Source organism: Malaclemys terrapin, chromosome 1 (assembly GCF_027887155.1).
Source record: "Malaclemys terrapin pileata isolate rMalTer1 chromosome 1, rMalTer1.hap1, whole genome shotgun sequence".
NCBI classification, from domain to species: domain Eukaryota; kingdom Metazoa; phylum Chordata; order Testudines; family Emydidae; genus Malaclemys; species Malaclemys terrapin.
In genome coordinates, this window is record NC_071505.1 from 307,819,426 (window position 1) to 307,837,787 (window position 18,362).

Below are 18,362 nucleotides of genomic sequence, written 5' to 3' on the forward strand. Positions count from 1 at the left end.
GCTGGACTGGGTGGACCACAAAGATTGAGTTTGAGCCTGGCGGGAGGGCTGAGACTGGGACTGGGAGTTGCTGGGTAATGGGGGAGATGGAAACTGGGAGCTGGGGTTTAGTGGAGATTGGGACTGGCTAAATAAGGAGAATGGGGAAAGGAGCCTGAGGGGGAAATGGGGGCAAGTATCCTGGGAATGGACAGGTACCCCTGTGGGAAAGACAAGCACTGAAATGAGGAGCCAAGAGAAAAGGTGGAGAAAAGGATTGGCTAGATGAGAAGATTGGGACTGGGACAAGGGCAGGGGCGAAGACTTGGATATGGAGCTCGGGTGATAGGGAGAGACAGGACTGGGACAGGCTGCAGGAGACAGGGGCAGAAGAAGTCAGGATTGGGGGGATGTGGGCAGAAGAGTCTGCGTTCACTAGAACACACTGCCTACCTGAACCTGGCATGGAACAATAGATCTGAGTCACCAGTCCTCTGCTGTCCATAAATATCTGTGAAACCTACTGGCAAAGAGCTTGTCTCATTCTCCTCTAGTAGCTGATCCCTATAGAGGATGACAACTATCTACTGTTATCAGTGGCACTGGAACATTTTTTATAGTGGTGATGCAGAAAGCCAGCAAAATTATCTCCAAACTTTTTACCTCCTGACACGCCCCACCCCAGAACTGAGGATGGGAGCAAGAGATAAGGGGACCAAGGCGTGGGCCATGGCTGGGGGCAGGCTCAGGGCCAGTAGCAGAGCCCCCGATGGGGGACTGGCAGCTGGGACCCTGCTTGTGGGGCTGGGAGTGGGGCCAGCAGGCGGGATCCTGCATGCGTGGCTGGGCACGGGGCCGGCAGCTGGGACCCCTGGGCATAGGGTCAGCAGCCTTCATGCGGGACCTCGTGTGCATGGCCGGGAGTGGGGCTGGCAGCTGGGATCCAGCCTGCAGCCCGGAGTGGGGCCGGCAGCTGGGACCCTGCGTGCGCAGCCGGGAGCTGGGGCCCCGCATAAAACTTGGGGGTGCTGTAGCACCCCCGCACCTTACTTCCTGCGTCTATGACTGCTATCAGTTACTGCATTAATTCAAGTGGGAGAAATCACGCTGTAGATCTAATTGTTCCAACCCTGGTGACGACCCATGTGGGCTATCCATATAGTTTCACACGATGGAATTTGTTTTGTTCAGTTTGCCTTTTAAAAAAAAAAACTAGAAAATTACACACACAATATTAAAAGAATGTTAATGTTGCAAAGTTGAACTTCAAAAGTTAGGAAATGCAAGAATTAAAGTTGCAGGGTTTGGTTCATCCCATGATAAAGTTGGATGTCCCTTTACAAAATTCAACTTTGGATATAGCTACTGATTTTTCAATACTCCCATAGGCTAAGGGTATTTGGATCAAGAGATTTGGCTGGGGTCCATCTCTAATAATGTTTCTCTAAGCAAAGCAGAGACCTGAAATGTAAACACTCAAGATAGAGGTTGATATATGCTCACGTGTCAGCAGAAAGATAACTTGAATTTTTTTCCCTCTGAAACAGTTCTTGAACCCCTGGGTAATTTTCTGGATAAGCTGCCTGCTTCAAGATGGTCTAACTCTCAAAGCCAATATGATTGATTTTGACCTAGCTATTATACAGCAACAACTCAAGGACTGTAAAACATGTGAATGAGAGCAGAATCCAGTCTAATATTTTTCTAAAGTATTTGCTGTTCGAGATTCATTAACAAGTATTTTCTTAATGTTCTTTCTGGTCCGTTAAAAATATACACCTCTACCCCGATATAATGCTGTCCTCGGGAGCCAAAAAATCTTACCGCGTTATAGGTGAAACCGCGTTATATCAAACTTGCTTTGATCCGCCGGATTGCGCAGCCCCGCCCCCCGGAGCACTGCTTTACCGTGTTATATCCGAATTCATGTTATATCGGGCACGTTATATCGGGGTAGAGGTGTATATACTATGGTATTTTACTGTTGTTGCTCAAAACACCCTATAATGTTGTACAATCTACAATAATGTCTTGTTCATATTCTACAATAATGTTCCAATGATCCATAATAAGGGGTGACTTGTCTAAGATCATATTCTGATCTCAGTTACTCTGGAGGACATCTGGAGTAGCTCCAGTGAAGACAACATTGTTACTGAGTTTATACCAGTGCAAATCAGATCAGAATTTAATGTTGTCTCACTTTAATCTTTTGCACATCTGACAAGTAGAGCTATGTGGAATTTTCATAGTGACCCCTTGTGATGGGGAGTACAAGCCCCACACTGGACAACAAGGGGTTAACGATCTGCTCTGTCAGCTCTGCCCCATCACACCTGCTGCAAGACATGCACAGGCTGGAGGAGAAGTTTAAAGGGGAGTAGAACAGCTCACTAAGTGGGCAGACCAAAGAAAAGAACAGACCTTCAACCCTCAGCTCCTGAGAAAAGGGCTGACTGAAGACAGGAGCTTCCCAGACAACCATTACCTGAAGGCCTCTCCCTGAGGGAAGGGAGGGCTGGATCCTGATACGCCCCTGAGAGGGAGTCAGTCCCCTCTGTCTCCTACTAGCTCAGTGTATTTGTGATAATTCCCCTTGTTTTTTGCTTTGGACTGTTCTGGAAAGGGAGAAGACTTTGAAGTGTCCTGGCTCTAGGGCCAAGTCATAGAAAGAGGCTGACCACCCCAGAGCTGGAGCAGCAAACCACAGCAGAGAGAGAGCCGCCATGCCATGCCTGGCCATGAGGAGGCGCCAGTGGTAAATTGAATCCTTCATACATGTTTAAATTAAGTCCTTGTGTAGAGACTTGGATTTAATTTTGAATGTCTTATTTTAATTTAGCTTAAACCAATTCCTAGTTAAGTTAAACTGAAATCAGCCTGGTTTAAACCAAGATAAGAGTGTCCTCTCAGCCTTTTACATTTGACTAAATCAATTTAAACTCACACTTTAAGTTCAATCACAGCAATTTTCCTGTGTAGACAAGGCCTCAGGTTGTAATTTGAGAGAACAGACTAGTACTAACAAGGCAGATGGAGACTTCTCCAAGAACTGCCATGCATATTGCAGTCCAGTGGTCAGTATGCATTGAGCTCCACTGCTCTGATGCTGCCTGACTTCTTGAGTTTGTCCTGAATGCAGTACTCTTAGGGCCAGATTCTCTGTTGGCTTACACTCCAGGCAACCTTTTTAACACTGTGATGTTGCGTGGTGGGTAATACAGAGTTTTGATAAATGGCTTGATTGATGGTACCCTCTCTCTGGAGCAATTCTTTACTGGTATACGTCCATAGATTGCAGTGGAGTTACATCAAGAATTAATTGGGCTAATGGTGTCTAAACAAAACATACTAAGGACACAAGGCCTAATCCAAAGCCTTTGAAGTGAGTAGAAAATCTCCCACTGACTTCAGTGAGGTTTAGATAAGGCCTCTAAACTATGAATACTAATACATGTGATAGTTTTCACTTCAACAGGAAGAAATTAATGTATCAAAAATGATGAGTTTCACTGTGTGGGTTCATGCATGGACCTTGTTTGTTATGTTGCAATTCAAGCTACCATTTTCTCTGACTCTTAATGTGTGAACTAGCACTACAGTCATTAGAGGAAGAAGAGGGAGGGCTGGGGAGAAACTATAGACAAGTTACTGGTGAATATTTTTATCATAGGGCAGCCAAAACATGATGTTTTATACCACAATAATCGATGATAATGCAAAAAAGGCAGAAGTGTTCAAAAATATTTCTGTTCTGAACTTGGGAAAAAGCCAGATTATGTAGTCATGTCATATATGATGATGACACTTTCCATTCCATTCTTGAATCTATGAATCTACATGCTCTAATGATTAACAGTTGTTGTAACTCTTTGATTATTTCAAACAGAATAAAGAGAACCCTACATGACTACAATGCCCTTCCTCTTATCTATTTTTGATGTCCCTCTCCACTATAGAGTAACTTTGTCTAGAGTTAATTATAAACATGCATTTTGTATGTGCAGGTATAAGTCATTTTGATGAGGTCACAGCATTAAGATATACCTTAGCCTTGTGACCTCACTCAGAAAGTAAATAATTTCTTTGACTCACTTTACACCAGTACACCTACACCTCTTCGAGCCTTTTTTTACACAGCGGGAATAAAACAGCCTGTTCTCGATTAAACATGATCCCATGCCTTCCAGCAAGATCTTAAAATGGCTTAATGGGAGAACAAAGAGCAGTCCGATTGGAGACTTTGAGTTTGTCTACATGGGAACATCCAGGAAAATCAATCCAAATTAACTGAAGGTGTGAATTTGTAGTGGATTAGTTAAACCAGTAGTTCTCAAACTTTTGTACTGGTGACCTCTTTCACATAGCAAGCTTCTGAGTGTGACCTACCTTATAAATTAAAAACACTTTTTTATATATTTAACACCATTATAAATGCTGGAGGCAAAGCGAGGTTTGGGGTGGAGGCTGACAGCTCGCAACCCCCCGATGTAATAACCTCACGACTCCCAGTTTGAAAACCTGAGGGGGTCCCGACTCCCAGTTTGAAAACCCCTGAGTTAAACCATATTTAACCCTGGTGTGAACACCCTCATTCAGAATTAAAGTGGCCTTAATTTGATTTAATTTAATTCACTATGAATTAAGCTAAATCAAATTAAGGCCACTTCAATTCTGAATAAAGGTGTTCACATAGGGATTTAATGGGGTTTTATTAATCCACTTCAAATTCACACCTTCAGTCAATATGGAATGATTTTCCTAGATGTCCCCATGTAGACAGGCCCTTTATCATCTCTTTCCAATCCAGTTACCATGAGCATAAAACACTGAGGCCCAGACACCGACTCCCTAATACATCAGAAAAAGGGGAAGGGGAAAAGGCATAGGGAGGCTTTCCTCCACCTTGCTCACCTGTGTAGAGGTCAGCAAGAAGCCTACTGTTTGCACTCTGTGACTACAAGTGGGATGTGTTTAGTCTAAGCAGAGGTATGAACACCCTAAAGAGCTTCCAGGACCAATGGTAGGGAGAGCACCTGCTGCACCCTGTCAAAGGATGTAGAAATTGTCACTTCTTTGAGTGTTCCCCCAAAACATCCCACATGCCTGTGTCCCCTGCCAGTCTCCAGGAGTGTCAATGCTCTGCCCACCACTACTAGAAATGACTGTGGATTTAACAGTGTGAATATAGCCATACAAATAGTTTGTGCTGCAATCAAGTGACCATATCAATTATAGTGCTCGAGGCAAAGGTAAAAGGATTGTATTCATTATCATTATTATACTAATTTCAAAAGACTTCACTTCTATGGTACTTTTTGTTATGTTCATGGCATACAAGCAGAGAAGTTAGATAAAAACTTAATATATTCTTCCTGGAAGGTTGCATCATAACATTACTTTATTTCTTAGAATCTTAACACACAAGAACCAAAACTAGAAAGAGACAAAGTAGGCTGCTTCCCAAGACAGAGAGACACAACTCTCCCCACCTTTGCTCTAAGCTAGCTCCTTCCAGACTGACTGCCCAAGACCCACATCTCATGCTTCCCTACAGAGCCCCCTAGCCAGCAAGCAGGACCAGGAAACCCTTATAACTTGATGTGATAGCTTGCAATTTTAACACAGTTTTCAATACACCCCACTTTCCTTTCTTAATTTTTTCTGTGAAGCTATGACAGGACATTAAATAATGGACATTCAGAGTATGTTTCTCTTCATTGTCCAGCTGTGAATATCAGGGCACCATAAATTACTGGTGTCACTGTGTCTTATGGACCTTCCCCTCACTGATGAACTGTGAGGCAAAGTATATGAACTCACTGTCTATCGTCTATCGTCATTTGTGATATAGGCTATATATACAGTACATGTGCTCTGTCATCTATCTATCTATCTATCTATCTATCTATCTATCTATAGTATTTATCTACCTTAGTGATCATCAAAACAGAACATATTTATGTCCTTTTTAAAAAGTATTAAGTTCTTAAAGCTCTGAGTAAATTTTTTGGGCTAAAACTTGGGAAGCAAACATTTTTGGAAACCCTCCAGATTGTTATAGAATCAGCAGGACACATTACCAAGCGACAATAGGTTCACTTTCATGTGGATGCTGTAGCAGGCAAGCCTTCCAAGTAAAAACTCTGAATGTGAATTTAGCTAGTTTTGGATAAAGACGCCTTTCAGCGTCAATAAACACCATGAATGCAGCCACGGTAGAGTTACAACTTAATGAGATGAGGGGAAGTGCACAGGGTCAGGCCTCATCTCCCGGCCTCTGTCATGCTAATGAGTTGGGCAGCCTGCAGCTGAAAAACTGCTGGAATTTTTATTTGCATTTCATTTAGTTGGAAGGAAATTGACCCAGATGGTCCACAAAGGCAATAGAAGGCTGGCAAGCAGTCTAGTGCTGCACACTTTTCGGAGGGCCTGCACTTGTCTGCCCATCCCTCTTGGAGCCCAAAACATAAAAGATTAAAACAGCGTAAGGGAATTGATTTCATGATTTTTAGATAATTTCCCTAAGATTTCAGAAAAGACTCAGAAAAACTAATTTAATTAGCCAGGAGCTCAATAGTAATTAAGGGGAAGAAAAGCTGAGATAATGAAAGAGGTGGTTTGGGATTTTTGCTGTTGCTGGTGGGAACCTTTCTTAATTAGAAAAAGTCTAAAAACTAAATGATGTTAATGAAGACAAGCATGAACATTTATTGCAGAGGCACTGTATCCGCGGTCAGCTTAGATGATTGATTGCCAAAGCAGCTAATCTCCCTTCAAGAAAGCTAAAATGATTTACAATGCATTTGTCCAAGCCCAGAATTTCCATGTGTTTGTTCAAATGAATAATATTGGAGTCACTGTTATTAGCTTTGCCAAGGCTTACGCATTTATATAACTGATGCAAAACCATCTGCTTATGGTTTTAACTCTCTGGTTTTTGTTATCTAAACCTGTGTGTGCCCAGGTAAAACTTTTTTTAAAAAGAGAACTTCAGATTCTACCTATTTTTCCACTATAGTCTTAGACATGAAAACATTCCAGTGACAGTGTGTCTATATCATGTGAGGGGCTTGTTGATGGCATATCTATTTAAGCAACAGCGAGAGGGTATTAAACTTAATTGTGAATAATGAATACACATAACACTCTTCCTTATTCAGCTTAAGTGCATGTAACCAGAATGCAAATATAACTATCAAAAAAGAGCTGGAAAATTATCAGTGTTGCTTTATTTACACATTATGAGAAGCAAAGCCCTTGGGGCAGATCCTCCATTTAAATCGTAGCTCTGTAGCTATGACAATTTAAGCCATCGGAGGATCTGTCCCTTATTATCCCACTGTTCTGAAACTAGGAACCTGCCTATGCTCTCATTAACACCAGTGTATGGCTAATGGGCCTGATTCTTCACTACCTTGTTAAGTCTGTCTTTCTAGGTACTTATATCACCCTAATCGCTAGAGTATCTGAGTGCCTTTAATATTGTTGCTTTTTACATCCACTCTGAAGAAGTGCAAATGACTACCCAAAGTGCAAGAGAGAGGAGAATCAAGCCCAATAACTTCAGTAGAGTTGCTTCTGGTTTATACTGGTATAAATTAGTATATAAATCAGAGTCACTCCATTGAAGGTGTTAGGTTTGATTCTCCACTGCCTTGCACCATGCTTAGCCACTTGTGTTCATGACAAATATTCAGAGATTCCAAAGCTGAAAGGGACCCTTGTGATCATCTAGTCTGACCGCCTGTACAATGCAGGAAACAGAAATTCCCCAGAATATTTCCTAGAATATTTTCCTACAAAAAATCCAATCTTGATTTAAAAACTGCCAAGAATGGAGAATCCACCATGACCCTTGGTAAACTGTTCCAGTGGTTAGTTATCCTCACTGTTTTAAAAAAAACACACCTTATTTCCAGTCTTATTCTAGATTCACCTTCCAGCCATTGGATTACAGACTGTAATCAAGTACCTTGTAACCTTCTCTTCTTAAGCTAAATGGACTGAGCTCCTTGAGTCTATCACTAGAAGGCATGCTTTCTAATCCTTTAATTATTCTCATGGCTCTTCTCTGAATCATCTCCAATATATCAACATCCTTTTTGAATTGTGGACACCACAGCTGGATACACTACTGCAACAGCGGTCACACCATTGCCAAATAGAGAGAGAAAATAACCTTGATATTCCCCTGTTTATGGGTCTAAGGATCAGAGTAGCCCTTTTGGTTGACGGTTTGCACTGGGAGCTCTGTTATCCATCCAGGAATCCCCCCTTTTTCAGATTCCATTTTTCAGATTCAAAATCCATCTTTTTCAGATTCATTGCCTTCCAGCATAGAGTCCATTGCCCTGTTAGTATGTATGGCCTACATTCTTTGTTCCTAGGTATATACATTTATCCGTATTAAAACTCATATTGCTTGTTTGTGCCTAGCTTATCAAGGGGTCCAGATCACTCTGTATCAGTGACCTATCTTCATCATTTACCACACTCCAATTTTTGTGTCATCTGCAAATTTTTATCAGTGATGATTTTGTTTTCTTCTAAATCATTGATAAAAATGTTAAATAGTGTGGGGCCAAGAACTGACCCTGAGGGACCCTACTAGAAACATACTCACTCAATGATGATTTCCCATTTAAAATTACATTTTGAGACCTATCAGTTAGCCAGCATTTAATCCTCTTAATGTGTGCCATGTTAATTTTATATTGTTCTAGTTTTTTAATCAAAATGTCATACAGTACCCAGTAAAACACCTTATAGAAGTTTAATTATATTACATCAACACTATTTCCTTTATCAACCAAACTTGTAATCTCATTGAAAAATAACATCAAGTTAGTTTGACAGGATCTATTTTCCACTAAGCCATGTTGATTGGAGTTAACAGTATTCTCCTCTTTTAATTCTTTATTAATTGAGTCCCATATCAACTGCCTCTTGCTAGGGATTAGCTGGGTCATCCTATTTACCCTTTTAAATATTGGCACATTAACTTTCTTCCAGTTTTCTGGAATTTCACAACTGTTCCAAGATTTATAGAAAATCAACATTAATAGTCCAGCGAGCTTCTCAGCCAGCTCTCTTAAAATTCTTGGGTGCAAGTTACCTGAACCTGTTCATTTAAAAAATGTATGACTTTATTAATTGCTGTTTAACATCCTCCTGAGATACTAATGGAATGGAAATTATGTTATCATCATCATAAGGTATGACTATCTTGTCTGCTTTTTCCCAAATACAGAACAAAAATATGTATTGAACACTTCTGCCTTTTCTGTATTATTATTGATAATTCTACCATTGCCATCTAGTAAAGGACCAATATCATTGTTAGGATTCTTTTTGTTCCTAATATGATTTTAAAAACCTTTTTTCTTATTGTCTTTAACTCTGCTGGGGATAGATTCCGCCTTTTGTTCCTTCACTTCCCTTATCAATTTTCTACAGTTCCTAGCTTCTGATTTATATGTATTACTATCAGCTTCCCCCTCTTCCATTTGTTATACATATTTTTAATTTTTTATAGTTGCCTTCACTACCCCTCTAAATCTGGACATTTTAAAAAATCAATACAGTCTTGTCCCTCGACTAGATTGTTGGGAAGATAGTTAAGTGTTCTTAAACAATTCCCAATTATAATTCACATTTTTCAGATTCAATTCTTCCTCCCACCAGACTTGGCTCAATTCTGTTTTGTGAAATTAGCTCCTTTAGACAGCAAGTATATATAGTATTGGTCATTCTGTTTGCATGTTATAAATGTGACCCTGTTATGATCACTTATACCTAAACTACCATTAGTTTTTAGTTTAGTGATCAGTTCCTCTTTATCTGTCAAGATGAGATCTAATATAAAATTTGGCCATTTTGGACGTAACTCTTTCTGATTTAGAAAATCATCATCTATAGTATTTAGAAATTCCAGGTATGTTTTAGTACCAGCAAAATGAGACCTCCACGTATGTCACTCAAATTGAAGTCCCCTGTGATCACTCAGCATTTTTTCCTACACATGATAGATAGGTGCGTAAGGAGGCGGTCATCCTGTTCCCTAGTGTGATTTGGTGGTCTGTAGCAGACACTAACTAATACCTTATCTTGTGCTTTATCTGTTAGGATACTGATCCATAAGCATTCAAGAGCATTTTCTTCCGAGTTATCAGTGACTCAGATACAGGTAATGTCATTTTTTGACATAAAGTGCTGCTTCCCCTCCCCAATTGCCCACTCTCCTTTCTACATAGGTTGTAACTATTGATTTTAACATTCCAGTCACGTAAATCATCTCACCAGTCTTCAGTAATACCAACTAGATTGAGTTCATGCTCAGTAATGAGCAATTCCAATTCCTATTGTTAGTCACCCAGGCTTTCTTCTTTGGGCATGTCTACACAGCAACAAAAAGACCTGCGAGTCTCAGAGCCCAGGTCAACTGACTCGGGTTTGTGGCTCTGATGCTGCGGGGCTAAAAATAGCAGTATAGAGATTTGAGCTCCAGCGCTCTGAAACCTGGCAAAGGGGGAGGGCCTTGGAGCCCAGGCTCCGGCCCAAGCTCAAACCTCTACACTGCTATTTTTAGCTACACAGGAGGAGCATGGTGAGCCCAAGTCAGTTGACCCAGGCTCTGAGACGTGCTGCCACAGGGTTTGATTTTTTTTTTTTGGCTGTAGAAACGTACCTTTCATGTCCTTTGGTTCCTTGATGACTTTAGTTTATCAGCATCTCAATATTTTGCTAACAGAGTACTCCACATCTGTGTTCTGGATCAGGGGTGTGGTAAAACAAACCCAAGATACTCATAATGAATGTGATTAGCAACACACTGGGATCTTCAGTGTGGAGTTTATCATGGGATCAGGATGAAAGTAACCCTACTCTTCAGGTCTTAGATAGAGGTCCAGATGGTTCAACTGGTGGCTGCTCACCTGCTAACCAACACAATCCATGTGAGCAGTGGATCTGGGCAAACATTTTGGGGGGAATAGTTTATTTGATGAAAAATGCAGTTTGGTCAACCATCAACTACTGGCAAACTTGAAAGGATTAGTTTTGGCCATTCACAAAATGACCAGAGGAGGAGGAAGAGGAGAAGGAGAGGGAGAGGGTGTGATGCTGGTGCCCCTGCCCTTAGCTCAGTGGTTAAGGTTGGAATGGGGGAGACCCATGTTCAAATCCCCACCATAGAACAGACTCAAAGCAGACTTTTTCAGTTCACCAAAAATTTTCAGATTTGGTTCTACCCAAACCAATTTTTTTTTCTGGAATTGCCATCAAACTGAAAAATCAGTGATTCACCTAACTCTAATTAGCACATCAGCTTAGAGATCCAGACACTGAGCTGCTTACCCATCAAACACCAACTCAAAATTCAAAGTCCTAGTTTAGATCTTCCAAGCCTTCATTGCGCCAATCCCGGGCTATCTCAGGGACCACCTTTGCCTGTGATTAGAACTGTTAGCCTTTTGTGTTGATGTTATGAAGTTCTGTAAAGCACTCAAATACACGGTGTGGCATGCAAGATAAACTGGGAGAAGCAACCTCTTCCTTTCACCCCCAATAGAGTAATGAGTTTTGGGACATTCCTAATCTCTTTGCCAGCAGCTCATTAACTAAGGCAGGGTCAAAGAAGGCGGCAAAGGACTAGCTCTGGGTTTTATTTCTTGATCTATTGCTGGCTTCCTTTGTGACATTAGGCAATGTTAACAATTTCATCAGAGAAGCCAAGGGCTGAATGGGTTTGGAGACTGAACATCCAAGATGTGGCCCCTCAAAATCAGGCTTGAGAGTTATAGCTGAGGAAAGGTGCACTACCTCTGCCTACACTGTACAGTACTTAGGAGAGTTCAATTTCCAGCACTGTGAGTCTAGCACATCTCATAAGCACTAAATTAACTTTCTTTCAAAGACAACTGTAATTCTCAATTAGGCAGTCGTCACCATTTGCTATCTTGTTCTTAGCAGTTCGCTGAGGATTTGCTCCCACCACCCAGTTTTCGCACTTATTCTCCCTGCTGTGAGTGCAAGGACTGAGGAGTATGTGGCTAAAATTCAACTCTCAAATGTTTTGCACAATATGTAGGACGTACCTGAATCTCTGCTGGAATGCAAAAGTTGAATAGTATTTTTTCGGGGGAAGGGGCCTGCATCCTTCCCTCCACTGGGGAGCCTAGGAAGAGTTGGAGGTGGGTTGTACTGTCTGGAAAGAGGGGGACAGTTGGAACAGTCAGGTGATGCATTGATTCTATGCATCACTCAGATAGCTTCCATGAACACGGCAGTTTGGGAGCTCTGTCTGAAGTTTAAAATGCTCTCACAAGAGAAGGCAGCCACTTGCACCTCCTCTAAACGATTGGCCGGACCTGCAGACGCAGGGGCTTTCCCTGCACAAGTGGCGACCTCAGTTTGAGAAACACTGTTCTAGAAGATATGCAGTAGCACAGTCCCAAGATATAAGCTTGATCTAAGAATTGTTGGGTGAAATTCTTTGGCAAGTGCTGTGTAAGAAGTCAGACTTGATCATAATGGAATGACCCCTCTGGCCTTAAAAATCTATGACTCAGTGAAAGCCCATAATCTTTTTACAAATCATACAGCATGGTTTTATGGGTACATTCTCTTTTCAATGCACAAATGCCATTCACATTAGTGGAAGTTTTCAGCAGCAGGTGTGTGACTGAAACAGTATAGAAATCTTTTAAAAAGACTGAAATGTAACCCTATGAAGAAGGTTTAGAGGGATATTTTAAACTAGGAGTGAAGAATAAAACAAATGTGGTTCTGGGATCTGGAGATCAATTCCACTCAGATTCAAGGATCCCTAAAGCCTTTATTTTTCTGATGCCGCACATAAGCGTTTTAGTGTTTTTATAATTTTTTCTTTGAATATTTTCAACAGTACTATCTGTTATCCACAATGAAATAGACAGTAAGGTCACAGATGAAGTAGGAAATGTAGCCTTTGATCAGTTAGCCACAAAATGTTTTAAAAGAGAAAGTTTAAAATTGTACTTTGATGATCTCTAACCTTTCATTGCCAATTTACATTAGTAACTTCAATTGTCCAATTACTTTTGCTTTAATTATTGTATGAAGTCACCATTCACCCTGCATATAGATGGCTGAACTGGATGACCTTCAGTATTATGCATAAAAATCTCAAATAGGGCCAAATTCAGACCTGGGGTAAGTGGGTGCAACTCTGAGTACAATGGGCTTGCAACTTCTTATCCAAAGTCTGAATTTGGCCTTATTTGGTCTTATAGAATGCTATAGAGAAAAGACTCACAGGGCTACATAGAAATTAAATAGAGATCTCTTACAGAAATCACTCCAAAAACCTATAGAATTTAACAGATCCTTGCTATAGAATTCTATAGGCTGCTTTAAAACTTCTATAGAAAGTATACCATTCATTAGTAAATTCTGTGGGACTTGACCAATAAAGGGTTGACCCATAAAATCCCGTGATTCGACCTTTATTCTTGAGTATAACTTGGTCCACATGATGCCAGCTGCAGAAGAAGCCATTTCTGAATTCACACTGGTGGGCACAATAGAACTAGCATAGACATCAGCTGCAGGTGAAGCCAACGAGACCCTCCCCTTCATCTTTGTTTGGTGGCATTTCTTCTTTTAGAACAGCCATTAAATTATTGCTATTATACTGGGGCTAGGGATTGATTGATGCCTGTTCTTTTATTGCTATGTCAGTTTGTTTCTTCAAGCTTTGAACAGCATCCTCGGAGGGTGTGGAAGTGCACAGTAGATCATTGGGCTATGGTGCACTTTGTGCTTCTTGGCTACAACTTGTCAGATGAAGCTGTTGATTTAAGTGGCTACAAGCCAGATCAATACAAGACTCTTTAATAGGATAAACCCTAGCTTCCATCAGTTACTGGTCTAATTGTATGTTTGGTACCACATGTTTATCACCCATGAATGCTAAGGTGACAATCGTTAAAATAATAATTCTTGCATTTATATAGGCCCTTTCCTTTTAAGGGTGGGATATGGGCTACATCAGGGCTTGTGCCAGTCTGAGGGGTTCAGATGCAGCAACAGCCTCTGAAATTCACTTAAAATTGTTTCAGAGACTGAGATGACAGGTTTCAAATCAATGATATCCTCACATAGGTTGTTGTTCATTTGTTTTCAAAAGCAATCTGTCATTGACAAAATCAAACTGTTCCAGCATGGCTTTAAATTCATCTGTAAGGAAGATTCTTTTCCGTATCCTGCCTATACGTATGATTTGTAAAAATACCACCACTTTTGGTGGAAGAGTGACTGAAAAGACTTTCCCCCTTTTTTTTTAAAGGTTGCTCAGCAGGCGATGAATAGGATTTAAGTTTTGCAGGCCACCAGACAAAGCCAAAATTATAGGCATTTGGCTGAACATTGAAAAAAGTCATATCTCAGTAATTATGGTTTTTTTACACCTCAGGGAATCTTTTATGGTGCCCAAATAGTGTGAGATCTCATTCGTTGTTTATTAATGTGTTATGATAGTGCTGAGCTGGAACCAAGATGGAAGCCCCATTGTGGTAGACACTATGCAAACACATGGGAAGAGACTCCATGCTCCAAAGATCTTACAATCTAAATACACAAGACAAAGGAAATAGTATTGTCCCCATATTACAGAGGAACCGAGGCACAGAGAGATTAGTGCCACTGGCCACTGAAACCAGATTAGCTTGGTGCTCTGCTCACTACATTGGCTCCCCATAGAACTGTTGGTTAATTTCAAAATATTGGCCCTCATCTTTAATAGCCTTCAAGGGCAGTGGAGGAAGCTCTCTAAACAGTACTTCTTGCTAAGGAACCACAGCCTGCCTTGACAGTTGAGTTCCATAGGAACAAAGAGTTACCACTGACTTTACTGCCTTCTGAAACAAAGGACAGAGTTTTAAAGGGATCTAGGTGCCTAAACAGGCAGATTGGTTCCCGAGTCCACCATGTAGATGCCACTGACATTTTCAAAGCCACAGCTCAGGCACTGCCGAACCCCCTCAGCACCTAAGGAGCCATAGGTGCCTAAGTTTCCACCAATCAGCATTTTCACAGCAGCCGAAACACGCCTGCCACCCCACTGCAAAGTGGGCTTTTTGAATCAGCCAGGGGATCTCCTATCTCACCAGCAGGAACCAGTCCTGTAGGCATACTCTGAGAACACTTGAGCAGCAGGGTTGGAGGTGGACTTGGCAGCACAGCACCCACATAAAAGGCAGCTAGGGGTACAGGGAGAACCTGTGTGTGTTATCGGGTGTGAGCAGGAGAGGGAGAGATGGTTTTGGCTGCTAGGGCCTGGACTATCCAAGTTGCTGACCTGGCTTAGGGGCCTAACTCCAGGAGAGGATTCACAGCTGAGAATCCTGAGTGGAGGGAGGCGTCTATCTCTGGCCTGTCAGACAGGTCAGCTGCTTAGGCACCTAAGCCCATCTCCTCCCCGTCTCATTTCGCTCCTGATTCACTTAGGCAGCTCCCTGCTCTCTGGCCTATCAGACAGGTCAACTGCTTAGGCACCTAAGCCCATCTCCTTATGCCTCTTATTTCGCTCCTGATTCACTTAGGCAGCTCCCTGCTCGCTTCTTAGTGCTTAGCTCTCCCCAGACTCTCTGTAGGAAGCCTTGGTGGCACGGAACTGCCTAACTTGGGGCTGAAAATTCCACTAGGCAGCAGGCCATGTAGGGGTTCGGCATTGCTGCACCCAGATGAGTGATGTCTAAAATCCCTTTAAAAATCTGTCCTGCCATGCAAAACTCATTACTTTCACCTCGCCGTCCCAAAACATCCACCACAACTAAGCAAAAGCAGGTAGGAGGAAGAGGAGAATCTCATACCTACATGTACACTTAAAGAAAAATGTCCAGCAACTTCCTAGTAGTGGTTAGCCCACTTGTTATACTCTTCCTTGCTTACGTTCAATTTTGAGAGGTGCTCAGCTACCGTGAGTGAAATCCTGACCCCATCTGAACCAATGGCAAAACTCCAATTGACTTCATTGGGGCCAGGAGTTTACCCCATGTGACTGGTGCCAGATAAGATCCTAGATAAATTAGATAGTTTTTTCCCTTGATTCATCTATCTAAGCTATGTCTGAAGTGAACAGATTTACACAAGGGATTAATTTAGCCCTTTGTTTTTAATCTCATTTTATACAAGAAATTTTGGCACAGAGGAAGGAGATGAAAACAGACTTTATAGGAGAGAAGATACAAAAGAAGAAAGAATAGGGTAGGAATGAAACTTTGAGTTACCTTGACTAGTGCTAACTAGAGAACTTTACCACAGAGCTCCTGCGAACTGAAGTCACAGTTTAGCAAAATGTGGCGTATGACTGTCAGACTCACAGCACAAGAGAAGCCCAGAACTGAGCCTAGCATGGAGAATGAATTACATGTCGCTCTTAGAAAGGGCAGTAACTAGGTCAGGGTTGAGGTCACAGGCAGTACAAAATGAAGGGGGCTCAGGGCTGCAGCTGTGGGAGCCACACCTTGTCTCTTGAGATCCAAGGAGATGGCAATTTCCAGCACTGAGAGAGCAGTTTCACTATAGGGGTATTTTCCTTGAAACATAATGAAGACAATACTTTCGCTAAAGAAAGAATTGAAAACAAATATTAACGCAATGACTTCGAAGGTGAATCTGTTCTTGTGGAGTGTTCCTTACAAAACTGAGACATTGGCATTTTATTCCAGAAAATCTTCTCTCCTGCAACATATGGATTTTAAATGGCCACACTCTAATAGAATCTCCTTGATAATGTTGTCATGTTGGGTTTAGATACAACATTCAAAACTGGAGGTCCATACACCCTGAAAGTTGCAATTGATAGACAATGGGCCAGATGCTGGGAGGGTCTGAACCTCTTCTATATGTTGTTGAAGTCAGCAGTGCTCAGCACATTGCAGGATTAGGCCCAATATTTAAGAACTAGGATCCCAGTCCTGCAAACTCGTAGGTACTTGCTTAACTTGACGCTGTCATTGGGACTTCCCATGTGCATAAAGTTAAGCAAGTGCATACATGTTTGTAGCATTGTGTGCCTAAGAAAATATAAATCTGTCTGAGAATCCTTCTGTGTTAGCATGCTGTTCACCATATTCTTTTCTAACTTATCTACAGCACCTTGTTTTCTATTTCTCTTACTTACTATACTCAATATTTACAATGGACTCCGTAGCTTTGTTTACAGGCCTGAATCATATTCTCACCTGTTGATGACACTAATTGACATTCAAATGGCAAGTAACAGTTTATTTTTCAAGTAAAAAATCAGAGGAAGTGTTGGGCAATTTGCAGGACAAGTAGCTATTTAAATGCAACATTTTAATGTAAAATTTAAAACAAATTTAAGCTTTATATCAGAAGCTTGCCAAGAAAAAGAATTGGCATTGTGCTTTCTCAGTTCTGTACCTTTTGTCACTGACAGAATTCTATGGCACTTTTTATCTGGCTTCTTTTGACTAAAGAACCAGATACCTAATCTAATAATATCACGTTTTATGGAAGAAGTAGGCCTAATGCTTAGAGCCCAAGGCTAAAAGTCAGCAAATCTGTGTTCTATCGTTAGTTCCACCATTGACTTATTGTGTGGCCTTTGGTAAGCAACGTCACTGCTTCGTGCCTCAGTTTCTCCTTGGAAAATAGGCATAACAATACCTAGTTATCCCTTACATGTGTTATGAGAATTAATTGCATTTTGTAAATGGCTGTGATGACAATTTCTTAAAAACACCAACGCCCCTTGGAATCTGCCAGATTGACAGTCCTGGAAACTGTAGATCCTTAGCTTCTTAAGGAAAATTTGTTGCAAAGCCCAGGGAGCCTTTATTGCTATGTCTTTGCAGCTGGCATTTTCATTAGCTGAAGTAATAGCTGAGCAATGCATTGTTGATGAGCTGAAGGAAGGATGAAACACGTCTGTGTGGTCATCATTTCATCCAAGAGATGCTGAATGAAGAAGGCTTTGCACAGAATTGTTTCTATTGACAGGCCTCTTTATCCTCTTTATTCTGGTTTGTATAGCTGCTGAGATTGTCGTGTTTATCTCTATGAATCTGCAAACTATTTTTAATCTCCTACTGATTTTAGGGCAGCTTAGCGAAGATTTGTCTGTTCCCAGGTTTATGTTACTTTTAAATTCACCACCTTTTGTTACGTGAATCACAATGGCTATAAAGAGTCCATTTTTACGATAAAACAATAGATTTGCTTCACATCAGGTGTCTGCATCAGCTTCCACCAGCACAGAGCCCAGGGCAGGGTCCCAGCAGCAAGAAGGCCACCTGGAGAGGGGTTTTCACACCAGTACACACTGGAGTCCTTGCTAAGCCAGGAGCCCATGGCTGCCCAATGGAACCCTCAGG